The sequence below is a fragment of the Haliaeetus albicilla genome, chromosome 12 (assembly GCF_947461875.1).
Source record: "Haliaeetus albicilla chromosome 12, bHalAlb1.1, whole genome shotgun sequence".
Lineage (NCBI taxonomy): Eukaryota > Metazoa > Chordata > Aves > Accipitriformes > Accipitridae > Haliaeetus > Haliaeetus albicilla.
The window spans coordinates 4,485,527-4,499,599 of NC_091494.1; the positions used below are offsets into that span (position 1 = coordinate 4,485,527).

Consider the following 14,073-nt stretch of genomic DNA (forward strand, 5'->3'; position numbering starts at 1 on the left):
CTGCCTCCCGCTCCTCCAGCCCAGAGCCTGGCCTCCCTCCTGCTCCTCTACGTCCCACTCTTGCCTGCCTCCTGCTCTGCCAGGTCACCAACTGCCCTCTTGCCTGCTCCTCTGCTTCACAGGCTATCCCGCCTCCTCCTTCCAGCCCCCTGCACACATACACACGACCTCAACCTGCTGGCACCTGGGTGTGCTTCTCTGCCTGTGAGCTGTTGGCTACGGAAACTCCAGCTGCCGCCTGCTGCCACATTCCATGCTGCGTGCCCATAAGCAATTTGTGTTGCAGGACTCCACGCATTACCTGTTCCTGGGCTAAAACCTGCCTTGTGCTGCCACTGGTTTTGGTGATAGATGATTGCTTTGGTGAATGCCCATGCCGGCACTGATGAATGATGAAGTACATGTGACCAGGATGTACCTTCCCCTACATACACAGGGGGCAGCATTTTCTTTCAGCTGCCATTTTCTTAACAAGCACCATAACCACCATGTTTTCCTACTGCTCTGTGATTGGCTGACAGCCATTTCTGGACCCCGTTGTACCCAGCTGCTCTCAGGCAGACCTGTGATTGGCTGCCAGGACCAGCCAACCCTACCTGTGTACCCAGAAGCACATCAGGCAAGGAAGCCCCCACTCACTAAACAAAGGGAAGAGGCAACTTCTGACAGCGTCATTCCCCGTGGGCTCTCCTACTGCTTTGTGATTGCCGGACGGCCATTTTTGACACTGTCATGCCCGCATGTTCTCAGATCTCCCTCTCAGGGACTGTCTGCTTCCTTTGGACCAAGAAGTGTTTGGATATAAAAAGATATACCGTGCAGTGGTATCCACTCTGGAATGCAGACGAGCGCTTAGCACAAGCGCTATTCCTTTGGATGGCCCAATGCCTGCAGAGCCAGAGGCCACCTCACAGTCAACATGCAAGCAATCTTCTGGCTTCTGGCCAGTCAGGTACTCAGGTAGCAGGGAGCTCACCTGCAGATACCTGTGCTATCTTCCTGCTGCCAGCACGTGAAGCACTCAGGCAAGAAAAACCCATAGAAGAGGCCACTCTCCATTATCTTTGAAAGGTCGTGACAACTAGGAGTGGTACCTGAGTCCTGGAAGAAAGTCATTGTCACTCCTATCTTCCCAAAAGGCACAAAGGAGAATGGGGGCAACAGCAGGCTGGTCTGCCTCTCCTCGATCCCTGGGAAGCGGAAGGAGCAACTCATCCTGGAAACCCTTTGCACCCCATGAAGAGCAAGAATGCGATTGGTCTTGTTTTCATTGCATTCTACTCCTAGCTCATTTCTGTCAGACTGTGCTTTTCTGGTTTTGAGGGCCGATGGGGGGGTGTTTGTGTGTTTGTGTGTGTGTGTGTGTGTGTGTGTGAGAGGGGTATTTGCTAGGAGATCTCAAGCTGCACTAGCCAGTGAGGAGAGTGGATTGGCATCAGGGACTGCCCAGGGTTGGAGCAGGACACTGGACAAACCAGGCCTGGGCTCCAGGCATGGATTCTGCACAGACCTGTGGTACAGTCTAGGGTTCAGAGCACCTGCTGATGTGCACGTGGGAGTGAGGGGGTGGGTGTCCAGCACTGAATTCCAGTCCTGAGCAGCCAGAAGAGAGGGAAAGACTCGGGCTATGTGTGTGCTTTGTCTTGTAGTGAGCAATAAAAGACAAAGAAAACACCGCCATGCCTCCCAATTTTTCCAGGCTCAGCTGCACTCCTTCACTGCAGACTACTCCAGTATGGGTTCTCCCCATGCTGCGCTTCTGAACAGGAAAATCTCTTTCAGCGTGGGCTCTTCCACAGGCTTCAGGCCCGTCAGGGGAAGTCTTCACTGGCGTGCCTTCTCCGCAGGTTGCAGTTCCTTCAGGAGTATCCACCTGCTCCAGCCAGCATGGGTGCCCTGGGTGCCACAAGCTTTGCAGATGGCTCAGTGTTGTGGAGGCCCCTGGAACCAGCTGTGTGTGTGGTGCAGGGCAGCCCCTTAGCTCTTCCCCACAGAGGCCACCCTGCAGCAGCCCCTCTCCCCACCACTGCCAACACCTAGCCACGTATGGCCAATACAGTGCCCACTGGGAATACCTACTCAGCCCTGCTCCTGGCTGGAGCTGCGAGTGAGCACGGCAGCAAACAGACTAGGATGGAGAAACCCCCCAGATGGTCAAGCTGATTGCATTGGTGTTTGCCAAAGTAGCAGCAGCCTTGTCCTCCTCCTCCCCACCTGCAGATTCCTGGAGGTCCCTGCTTGCAGCTGGGAAGTTGGGATTGAGCTGCCGGATGGGAAGGGAGAAATGCCTGTGTCCCCAGGCCACCCACTTCCTTGTGGGGGAGCTCTGCCTGCTGCTCCACAGCCACCCGTCTGCCTTGGCGAGGGGCACTATGGGAGTGCTGGCTCCTAAGAAGGCAAAGGAGAAAGAAGGTGGCAGTGGCAGAGAGAAGGGGCTGAGGGAACAGGAGGGCCGTGGCCATGGGTGCCCAGAGAGCTAGAGCAGTGCAGGTCAAAAGTTGCTGGGAGAGGCAGCAGCTGTCAGGAGGAGGGAAAAAAAGGGCCAGTTAGCAGAGGATGGTTTCGATCCATCGACCTCTGGGTTATGGGCCCAGCACGCTTCCGCTGCGCCACTCTGCTCCCCCCAGCACCTCTGCTGGCACCTCCCACGGCCCTGCCTGATGCTCCCTGGCGCTGCCAGCCCTCATGCCTCTTTCCCTTCCTCTGTCCTGTGCCCTCACGCGGGCCAGAAAATGGGCTCTCTGGAAAGTTCACCTCCTTTGGGCCTGGGGGGGCAGCTCAAGGGCCTTGCCTTGCCCTTCTCCCCACATCTCCTGCCCATAACCCTGCATGGGGACTTTCTTCTTGGTCACCCAAGCTGGCTCTGCAGGCACTGGAAGAAACCCCGGAGCGAGGGGGCAGCCTTGTTGCTTTGCAGGGCAGACGGGAGCTGCTCTCCAGCGAGCTCAGGAGGGCTGCCACCCTGCCCAGAAAGCCAACGCCCAGGGGGCTGTGGGATTGTGCCCGGTGTCAACATCCGTTCTTTGCCAGCCGAGGAGGGAGACAAGGACGCTTAGCATTACCAAGCGTAGAATTACCAAGGGAATTAATCCTCCTAATTTGGCTGTGCATGTAGTGGTGGCCCAGCCTAATGCATGGAGGACCCCGAGATAGAGGAAAGCAGGGTTGGTATATGTTTACAATACAGTTGTGTCGACCAATCAAATTACTCATGTTAAGGGGTGGGCTAATCAGTTACTATTGCTCCCCAGATCAGTATGTGCTTCTCCCGGGCAGGTGGCGTGGACAGATGCTCGGTGGGGTGTTAATCTTCATTGTTCTAAACCAACGTCCTGTGCAGGTGGAGGGGCTTTATACTCGATTTACGTTGATTGCTGTTCTGGCCGTGGCTGTATACCCGGGTCTTTTTTGAAAGACCAGTCTTCCATTGGTTTATCATCTGCAACCAGTTTAGGTTGGGTCGTCAGGTGACGTTGACGCTGAGGTAAAAGCCCTTAGTCCTAGGCAGTGTTCGTTCTTCTAAGCAAGTTGTCTAGCAGTTGGCGCCTTGCCTTTCACACCAGCGGTGAGGGCCTTGCCCTGCCAGTGCTGTGCTGTGCTGTGCTCCCCCATTCTGTAGCTCATAGTTGGCGCTGGCCCCTTCTCTTCCCCCCACCCCCACCCCTTGCCTGCTGCTCCACACCAGTCTGCCTTTGTGAGACCTAAAGTGAGGGGCACTTTGTGAGTGCTGGCAAGATCTCAGATCCAGGAGGTGCCTCCCCTTCATCTTTAGCAATGAGGGCCATGCTGTGCAGGCTGTCTTTGGAGGTGAGCTGCTGTAGGTTCAGGCCTAGGGAGGACAGACAGCTGGTAGGGTTGTTCTGCATGAGGTCTGAGGTGAGATCAGGCTCTTAAGTTCTGCTCAGGAGCCAACAACGTTGGACCACTTGTCATGGCTGGTACTCGGCACTGGTCCATTCTCTTCCCCAACATGCCTCCCTTGTCAACGGGAGCAGGATTTCCCTTTCATCCAGGAATTTCGGGGGGGGGTGGGGTGGGGGAGCGAGGACAAGTGCTGTAGGCAAGGGGCTTTCACTGTCTCCCTGGGCACCAGGCACAGTGTGGAGCTGAGTCCCACTGCTGGCTGCAGCGTGGTCAATTGCAGGGAGCCCAAAAGGGGACTGCGCCCCGTAGTTGGCAGGATTCGAACCTGCGCGGGGAAACCCCAATGGATTTCTAGTCCATCGCCTTCACCACTCGGCCACAACTACCTGCTCCAAGCCTCTCTGCCCTGCTGATCACGTGCCCTGTGCAATGACACCCGGCTCCCTGGGAGTTTCAGGGCTAGGCTCCACTCGAAGATTTGCGGTTGGGACCTGCACTGAGCATGACGGGCACCTGCTGCCAGCCTTGCAGAGGCCTTGAGAGGCTTAACCCCAGGGGCTACAGCTGAAGCTCCCAGCGCCTTGTCCTCAGCCGGGCATCTGGGATATCCTGCCACGGGAGGGGGGGATGGTTTCACCCCCCAGCTGGTGTCTCTGCTGCTTCCAGGGAAGAAGAGAAGGCAGCTGTGTGGAGACAACCAGCGTGAGGTGAGATATTAGACCCCACTTTGCTTCTCAGATTTATCTGAGGGGGCCTCCAAGCCTGCTGTGAGCACTACGGTGGGGACACTGCTGCAGGGCAGATGGTGATCTCCCGGCAGCACTTCCAGCCTCTTGGGGACTTAGGGCGGTATCAGCCCTTGAACAAAGACCATGACCGCCGTGCAGGTTGTTGGTGTGTAGGGGCAATGGTTTGCGAGAGTGGGAGAGATCCATGGAAAGGGCGAGGTAGAGACTGGCTGAGCAAAAGGGTGGAGGGGCAAAGGGAGAATAAATGGGGGTGTGGGTGACTTAGAGGGAGACTGGGGAGAGCTTGATTTGGTGGAATAGGTACGTGCAGAGCTTTTTTCCACCACTGCAAGCATTGTCCAGTTCCTGAGCATGGACCAAAATATCAAACGATCCACAAAAGCGGTAATTTACACCACCAGATGAAAGTGGCTCCCCTTCTGTCTTGGCTCTGGAGCAGGAAAATGGCATTAAGGAGGCAGTGTGGCGGGGGTGTACCTGGCAGTGTCTGACTGCATGCAGAGTGTATTAGGTCTGGCTGAGATGGAGTTAATACTCCCCATAGCAGCCCTCATAGCGCTGTGCTCTGCATTCAGTAGCTAGAAAGGTGTTGGTAACCCACCAGTGTTTTGGCTACTGCTGAGCAGTGCTGGCACAGCATCAAGGCTGTCTCTCCAACATTCTTGCCCCCCCCTCAATGGCAGGCTGGGACAAGGCAAGATCTTGGGAGGGGACATAACCAGGACAGCTGACCTAAACTAACCAAACAGATATTCCATACCATATGATGTCAGCTGAGATATAAAAGCTAAGTAAAGGGAGACGGAAGGGGGGCATTTTTGTCTTCCGGAGCAACCACTATGCGTCCTGAAGCCCTGCTTCCCAGGAAGTGGCTAGACATCGCCTGCCGATGGGAAGTAGAGAATAACATCATTTGTTTTTCTTTGCTTTCACGCGCAACCTTTGCTTTCACTTTATTAAACTGTCCTTATCTTGACCCACGAGCCTTTTGTTCTATTTTCTCCCCCCTGTCCAGCTGAGAAGGGGGAGTGATAGAGTGGCTTTGGTGGGCACCTGGCATGCAGCCAGGGTCAACCCACCACACAGAGCAAGGGTGGGAGGTGGTTGCAGTCGAGAGGCTGAGCATGAGGAGTGGCTTGAGGAAGTGTGTGTGCAGGGGGCTGGAGGGAGGAGGCCAGCCAGTCTGTGGAGTGGAGGAGCAGGAGGCTGGCCAGGCTCTGATCTGGAGGAGCAGGAGGCAGCACTGCCCACAGGTGCATTGCTGGAATATTAGTGAGCACAGCTGCTTTCCAAGCCGTTGACCCAGCTTTGATTCCTGGCCAAGGCAGACAGATGTCTCTTCAGGCTGGCTCCAGGGTGGGTGCCTTACATCTTCTGCAGGCAGGCTCTTGTGCTCAGAAAATGCCCAGCTTTCCCCTGGGGTTTCAAGCCAGTCCCCTTGCCTCCTTGCAGCCTTGAGACCAACTGAGGCCAGTGCTTTCTGCCTGTTGGGAGGGCTCCGGGCTGGGCTCCTCACTGCAGTGGTGGTACAGGAGCCAGGAGGGAGGCTTTTTTTGGCCTGGCACAGAACTGCACCTGCTGCTGCTGCTGGTGGTTGCACCTGGCAAGAAAAGCATGCTGCCATGGCAGGGTACAGATGAAGATCAATAATGCCTAGGTGGTGGTCAAGGGACATGTGATAAATTTACGTGTTTGTTGATCAAACCTGTTCTGTAAGCCTTGCACAATGTGTTCGTTTTTGCAAGGCAGTTTTAGCCTTTGCAAGCAGGTTCGGTTGGAAACTTTGTAACGGCAATGTCTTGCTAAGTGAACAAGATGTATTAGCTTTCAATGCCTCATAAGGAGGTATTTTACAGTACGCATGCTCCAGATGACAAGAAACACAGAAGAAGACTACAGCCTTCATCCCAGGACTCCCCCAGCAACAAAGCGTGCAATCGCAGAAGATACTAAACAAGCCCACGTGGGCCCAGACTCTGGACTCTAACCTGGCAACAAAAAAACTATAAAAAGGGGACGCTGAAGGTGGGGGGGGGGGCGCGCCGTTGGTAGAGCGGAGACTCCCCGGCCGCCCAGCGCTGTTTTGCCTGTTTGCCGCTTGCTTCAATAAACTTTGATTGGATTACCCATGGGCTGGTGTACAATTTTTCGTCGCCGCTTATAACAAATTTGGTGCCGTGACTCAGATAAGGTTAACTTGGTTCAGAATCTAAACTCTGGGGAGGCGCCCCATCCTTGTATGGCCCCGGAGTGGACGATATCCTTTCCAAGACCCTTACCTCCGAACCCTAAATTTGGCAAGCAGGCAAAAGAACACTGCAGTACCCCGTAATTTTCGTGCACGAAGATCCAGACGAAGACTCCAGGTTAAGTGAGTATTGAAAGCGTTCCCGTTCGGTCGGGGTGGGTTTCCCGAAGTGCGCATGAACGAGACGCTCCCGGAAGGAGCGAAGTGAGTGCGGACCCTCTTGTAGTGCAGTTCTCATTGCCCGCAAGGGCGTGAGCCACGAATGAGGGGTGCGTGTGTGTGTGTGTGTGAGAAGGCACTTTGGAAGATGGGGCAGAAGAAAAGCAAGCCTTCTGACTCCATGAGGGGCCCCAAGGTGAGGTTACCCGACATACCGCCAGACAGCCCTCTAGGATTAATGATTGCCCATTGGGATGACTGGCCACCCAGACAAGGCAAAAGCAGAGAAAAAATGATATATTATTGCATGCAGGTGTGGGGTGGTAAACAAATCAGAAGAGATCGGGTATTTTGGCCTGTTTTTGGGACATTTGAGGATTGGATATGTCAGGCCCTAAACATATATGTAAATTCTAAGGAACCCTTTAGTTTAGAAGAGAGTGAATATGCTAGTTTATGGATAAGATTAGATACCCGAATCCATGTGTTCGCTCTAAGTGAAAAGAATCATAGGAAAAAACCTAAAAACCTCGAAGAGCTTCCCACACCTCCTCCCCCTTATGTTCCCCCTGAACTCGCGCCTGGCCCAACCCCCCCCTTCCTCCTTTCCCCCGACAGTCCCAGACCCAGACTTAGGCTCTCCTAGTTCCCCTGAAGAGATTCGGAGGATGACAAGGAGTCAGACTAGGAGGAAAGAGCAGTCAGAGGAAAGACTATACCCCTTAAGAGAAATAGCTATGGGGGGCCCACAACCTGGCATGGGATTTGTGCCGGTACCCTTGAATTCCGGAGATATAAGGGAATTCAAGAAGGAGATGGGGAACCTTTTAGAAGACCCCTTGGGAGTATCCGAAAGGTTAGACCAGGTTTTGGGTCCTAATGTATATACCTGGGAAGAGTTGCAGGCAGTTTTAGGTATACTATTCACAGTAGAGGAAAGGGAAATGATTCGAAGAGCAGGAATGAGAGTTTGGGATCAGCAACACCAACACGGTCCAGGCGCAGATATTAAATGGCCACTACAGCGGCCAAACTGGGATAACCAGAATGCGGAACATAGAACCCATATGGCAGCTCTGCGTACTATAATTGTTCAAGGCATTCATTAAGGAATCTGTTCCCCGAGGACAGAATATTAACAAAGCATTTAGTGAACACCAGAAGAGAGATGAGACCCCCCACTGAATGGTTAGAGAGATTGAGAAAGAATCTGCAGCTCTATTCCGGGCTGGATCCTGCCACTCCGGTGGGGCAAGCCCTGTTAAAAACTCAGCTTGTGGCGAAATCATGGGTAGACATTAGAAAGAAACTGGAAAAGTTGGAAGATTGGCAGGAGCGAGGATTAGATGAGCTGTTGAGGGAAGCTCAGAAAGTGTATGTGAGAAGGGAGGAAGAGATTCAGAAGAAGCAGGCAAGGCTTTTGGTGGCAGCTATCCGAGAAGGACAGAGAGGAATAGCATCCTGTATGGGGGGATGTAGTGCCCAAGGGCCAAAAGAAAGTCCTCAGGGAAGCCAGGGTGACATAAAGAATTCGAGACAGATTGAGTGTTTCACTGTCAAAGGAAAGGACACATGAGGAGGAATTGCAGAAAGCGTATACAGGATGAACGAATGTTTAAAGAAGATTAGGGGGGTCAGGGGCTCTATTTGCTGGGGACCTCTAGGAAAACAGAGCCCTTGATAAAATTAAAATTAGGTCCCCAGCATCAAGAAGTAGAGTTCCTTGTGGACTCTGGGGCAGAAAGATCTACTGTCCAGTTAGTGCCCCGAGGATGCACACTGTCCTCGGAGAAATTACAAGTAATAGGAGCAAAAGGGGAACCGTTTCAGGTACCAATAATAAAAGGAGTGGAAATAGAAACTCCATCTCAAATTGGAATAGGATCCCTTTTGTTAGTACCTGAAGCAGAATACAATTTATTAGGAAGAGATCTAATGATTGAGTTAGGAATTAACTTAGAAATAAAGAACAGAGAAATAGCGGTAAAATTGTGTGTTTTGACAACAGAGGATGAAGCTAAAATCAGTCCTGAAGTATGGTATACCCCGGAGTCAGTAGGACGATTAGACATTGCTCCCTTTGAAGTCACCATTAAGAACGCAGAAGTTCCAATTAGAGTCAAACAATATCCCATGTCACAAGAGGGCAGATATGGACTACAACCAGTGATCGAAAGGTTGTTGCAGCAGGGATTATTAAAAACTTGCATGTCACCACACAATACCCCCATTCTGCCCATAAAGGAATCGGACGGGTCCTACCGTTTAGTACAGGATCTAAGAGAAGTGAATAAGAGGACTATTACTAGATTCCCAGTGGTAGCCAATCCATATACTTTACTAAGTCAACTCTCCCCTGAATTAAAATGGTATAGTGTAATAGACTTAAAGGACGCATTTTGGGCCTGCCCTCTAAAGGAGAAGTGTAGGGCTTCTTTTGCCTTTGAGTGGGAAGATCCTGAGACCCATAGGAAACAACAATTAAGATGGACTGTACTCCCACGAGGGTTTACAGAATCACCAAATTTGTTTGGGCAAGCTCTAGAACAAGTATTAGAAACTTTTGAATCAAACCCAGAAGTGACTTTAGTGCAGTATGTAGATGATCTGTTGTTAGCTGGGGAAGATCAGGAGGCTGTTAGAAATGAGAGCATTAGATTATTGAACTTTTTAGGCCTAAAGGGATTAAAGGTTTCAAAGTCTAAATTGCAGTTTACTGAAGAGGAAGTAAAATACTTAGGACACCGGCTAAGTAAGGGAACTAAGAAATTAGATCCTGAGCGAGTGAATGGTATTTTATCCCTCCAGGCACCAACAAGTAAGAGACAGATAAGGCAATTGTTAGGACTTTTAGGGTACTGTAGACAATGGATCGAAAATTATAGCAGCAAAGTGAAGTTTTTGTATCAGAAATTAGTAGGGGTAGGATTAATAAAATGGACTCAGGAGGACGAACAGAGTCTAGAAAGCCTCAGAGCTGACCTTGTAAATGCTCCGGTGTTAAGTTTAGCCGATATTAGACGACCGTTTTATTTGTTTGTGAATTCAGAGGGAGGAACAGCCTTTGGGGTATTAACCCAAGAATGGGCTGGAAGAAAGAAACCCGTGGGCTATTTTTCCAAATTATTAGATCCGGTTAGTAGGGGATGGCCTACTTGCCTACAAGCTGTAGTAGCCACGGCCCTTTTAGTTGAAGAAGCTGGGAAAGTAACTCTAGGAGGAGAATTGAAAGTGTATACGCCTCATAACGTACGGGGGGTATTACAGCAGAAGGCAGACAAATGGATCACTGACGCCAGGCTGTTGAAATACGAGGGTATCCTAATTCATTCCCCCAAGTTGGAGCTTGAAACAACTAGCCTGCAAAACCCAGCTCAGTTCTTATACGGGGAACCAAGCGAGAACTTAATTCATGATTGCATACAATTAATAGAACACCAAACCAAAATTAGAGAAGATTTGGAAGAAGAGGAACTACCGAATGGGTTGAAATTATTTGTAGACGGGTCATCACGAATGGTAAATGGGAAGCGAAGGTCAGGGTATGCGATAATAGATGGGACCACCCTAGAGGTAAAAGAATCTGGCCCCCTCGATGCGACCGTGGTCAGCCCAAGCTTGTGAATTATGTGCAGTACTAAGAGCTTTGCAGTTACTGGAAAATAAACAAGGGACAGTATTTACAGATTCCAACTATGCATTCGGGGTAGTTCATACATTTGGCAAAATTTGGGAAGAACGAGGGTTAGTGAACTCTCAAGGGAAAGGCCTAGTACATGAGGCCTTGATAAAACAAACTCTAAAGGCTCTAAGAGGACCTAAACAAATTGCAGTAGTACATGTAAAAGGCTATCAGAGGGGTATCAATAAACAAATAAGGGGAAATAATTTGGCTGACGAAGAAGCAAAGAAAGCCGCCTTACTAATCGTAAGGGAAGTGGAACAAACACAGACTCAAATAAAAGCCAATGGTATCGTGAGTTTTACCACTCAAGAAAAGGAGAAACTTAAACAAGCAAGAGTTATTGAAAAGGAAGGGAAATGGTTTCTCCCTGATGGAAGAGAAGTAATTCCAAAGCGGGTGGCATGGAAAATAATGAGAGAATTTCACAGGCAAACTCATTGGGGAATACAGGCATTGGTAGACCAATTCGGAACTAAGTATATGTGTATAGGAATATACGATATAGCCAAGAAAATCGTTGGGGAATGCCTAACGTGCCAAAGGGTAAATAAGCATCAGCTCAGGGAAAGAGTTCCAGGAGGGCGTGAACTGGCTAAAAGACCATTTGAAAGAATACAAAGCAATTTCACCGAACTTCCCAAAGTGGGCAGATACAGATATCTCCTAGTACTGGTGGACCATTTGACCCACTTTGTGGAGGCCTTTCCGGTAGCCCGAGCCACTGCAAAAACCGTAGTCAAGGTACTGCTGGAAAACATCGTACCACGGTATGGAAACATAGCAGTAATTGATTCAGATCGGGGACCCCATTTTACCTCCAAGGTTATCAAGGAGGCCTTGGATCCCTTAGGGACTAAATGGGAATATCATACCCCATGGCATCCACAGAGTTCAGGAAAAGTAGAAAGAATGAATGGCGAAATTAAGAAACATTTGACTAAATTAATCATTGAAACTAAAATGAATTGGATAAAATGCTTGCCATTAGCCCTATTAAATGTAAGGACACAACCCAGAGGAGACACTGGGATCTCTCCTTTTGAAATGTTATATGGGATGCCCTATGACCTAGAAATGCCAATCGAACACCCAAAGGTAGAAGAAAAATTCTTACAGGAGTATATCATTGAACTCATGAAGAGACGGCAAGAACTAATAAAGAAGGGACTGATAGTGCAGAGGCCACCCTTAGATATTGCAATACACAAAATTACGCCTGGAGATAAGGTATTGATCAAAACTTGGAAAGAGTCATCTCTAACTCCCTGTTGGGAGGGACCGTTTCTTGTTTTGCTTACTACAGATACTGCAGTCCGGACTGCCGAAAGAGGGTGGACTCATGCAAGCAGAATCAAAGGACCAATTCAGAGTTCTCACTGGGAGGCGACCAGAGACCCTGACAGCTTGAAAATTAAGTTCCGAAGAAAAGCAGATGAGTGAGACTATCTTTTGTAAAGATCCTAACTGTATATGTTATCCCTTTGTATGTTACAGGTGTAAACTCTGTAGAGAAAAGTGGTGGACCCACTGCTCCTATGGGTATTCCCCTAGTGGTATTTGCCACGAATGTTATAATTACGAACGGGAACTAACTGAGCAAGCATTATGTGTGGGAGTAACAACCGGGAGAATTATAAAAGACTCCCAAAAGTGGTGGGATATCTTTGCCAAAGGCATAAATCCCGAGAAGTGTTGTTTCCATACAAATGAGCCCTGTCCAACAAAGGCCAAAATCGTACATGTAACCTGCAGACGGACCGTGGCCAGAGTGAGGTGTGGAGTCTGGGAGGTGAAAGATAAGAGCTGGGAGAGCTATAAGTCAAGGTCGACTAAATATGACAAAGGAGGTTCCCCTGAAAAATAACGACTGCTGCCGAGAAGATGGTACGCCTCGCTGCTCTAAGCAACAGAGTAGGCAGAGGAGAAGGCAGAGGCGTACTGCTGTGGGGATTGAGGTTGATGAACCACCTCCAGAAACGGCACACGAGGCCCCTTGACTCACAACTCCCAAACCCAATAACCTCAGGGCCACCCCGAAGTTTCTCATCTCCCTCGGGGAATAAAACCAAAAACCAAATTAAATGTCAAAAATTTGGAAATGCTTATAGAAAGAGCAAGACCACACCACTTTTCTCAATCTTATATCTAGGTATGTGGATAATAAGTCTGTTACCGATGCTGGCGAAACCTGCCTGTGGGAACGAGAACCCTCATCAACCCTATAAGTGGACGTTTAGTAGATGGGATGATCAGAAAATTCTTAATACTACCGTTACCGTTGGGGCACCCAAGTTTATTATTACCAATTGTGAATTATTTGAGACCTTAATAGGAGATCATTATGTATGTCGGCAAAAACCGGAAGAAGGAAATGCAAAAGCCACCTATTGGTGCCCCAGTTCTAACCCAGGAAAAAGTTATTGTAACTATCCAGGGGAATATTATTGTGCTTATTGGGGATGTGAAACTATAACAACGGGAGGTTGGAAGGCCCAAACTCCTGACCAGTATCTTACAGTTGACAGGGGACCCACGGGCTGTAAGAAGCCTACTTATGGATTTGAGGGAGGTTTAGCTAATCCTGGTAATTGTAAGTACTTAACGATTCAAGTATTGCAGCCCCAACACGATGCATGGAAGATTGGTAAGACCTGGGGAGTAAGGTTTTGGGAACAGGGAAACGACAGGGGAATACTTATTTTTATGAAGAAGGAAAAAATAAAACGTCCGCAGGCTGTAGGTCCTAATTCCATAGTTAAGGAACCCGAAATAGTACCCCCAACACATGATATAACCATAGGAAGAAGTGATATTATTGAAGGAATCCCAAGAGAAAGAAATCGGCCAAATCCTCTACGGGCAATAATACAAGCTACCTACCAAACTTTAAATCATACCAAATCAAACTTAACAGAGAGTTGTTGGCTTTGCTATGATGTCAATCCACCCTTTTATGAGGCAATTAGAATTAATGACACATATAACTTGAGCTCAGAGACTACACCTTCTCAATGCTCTTGAGGAAACAGGAAGGAGGGAATAACCATGCAACATGTTACTGGAATAGGGGCCTGTATAGGTACAGTACCTAAGGCAAAACAAACACTGTGTAGTTCCATTAATACCAACATCAAAAAACTGTCAAAAAGTGGATTATTCCCCAGGAAGGAGCTCGATGGATATGTTCAAAAACGGGACTTACTCCGTGTGTATCTCTAAGTGTGTTTGATGCCTCTCAAGAATATTGTATACAAGTCACTATTATCCCGAGGATATTGTATCACCAAGAAAGTGTAATTTATGATTATTGGGATATTGAAACACGAAAAAGAGTGAAAAGAGAACCCATAACTGCAATTACAATAGCC

The 14,073-nt window shown here is 49.3% G+C and overlaps 2 non-coding genes across 2 annotated transcripts; both read right to left on the reverse strand.

Annotated features, from left to right (window-relative positions):
- Window positions 1-2,547: 2,547 nt before the first annotated feature.
- Window positions 2,548-2,619, reverse strand: TRNAM-CAU (transfer RNA methionine (anticodon CAU)). The gene has a single exon. It is a non-coding gene; the product is annotated as a tRNA-Met (tRNA).
- Window positions 2,620-4,168: 1,549 nt separating this feature from the next.
- TRNAS-AGA (transfer RNA serine (anticodon AGA)) lies at window positions 4,169-4,250 on the reverse strand. The gene has a single exon. It is a non-coding gene; the product is annotated as a tRNA-Ser (tRNA).
- Window positions 4,251-14,073: the final 9,823 nt, after the last annotated feature.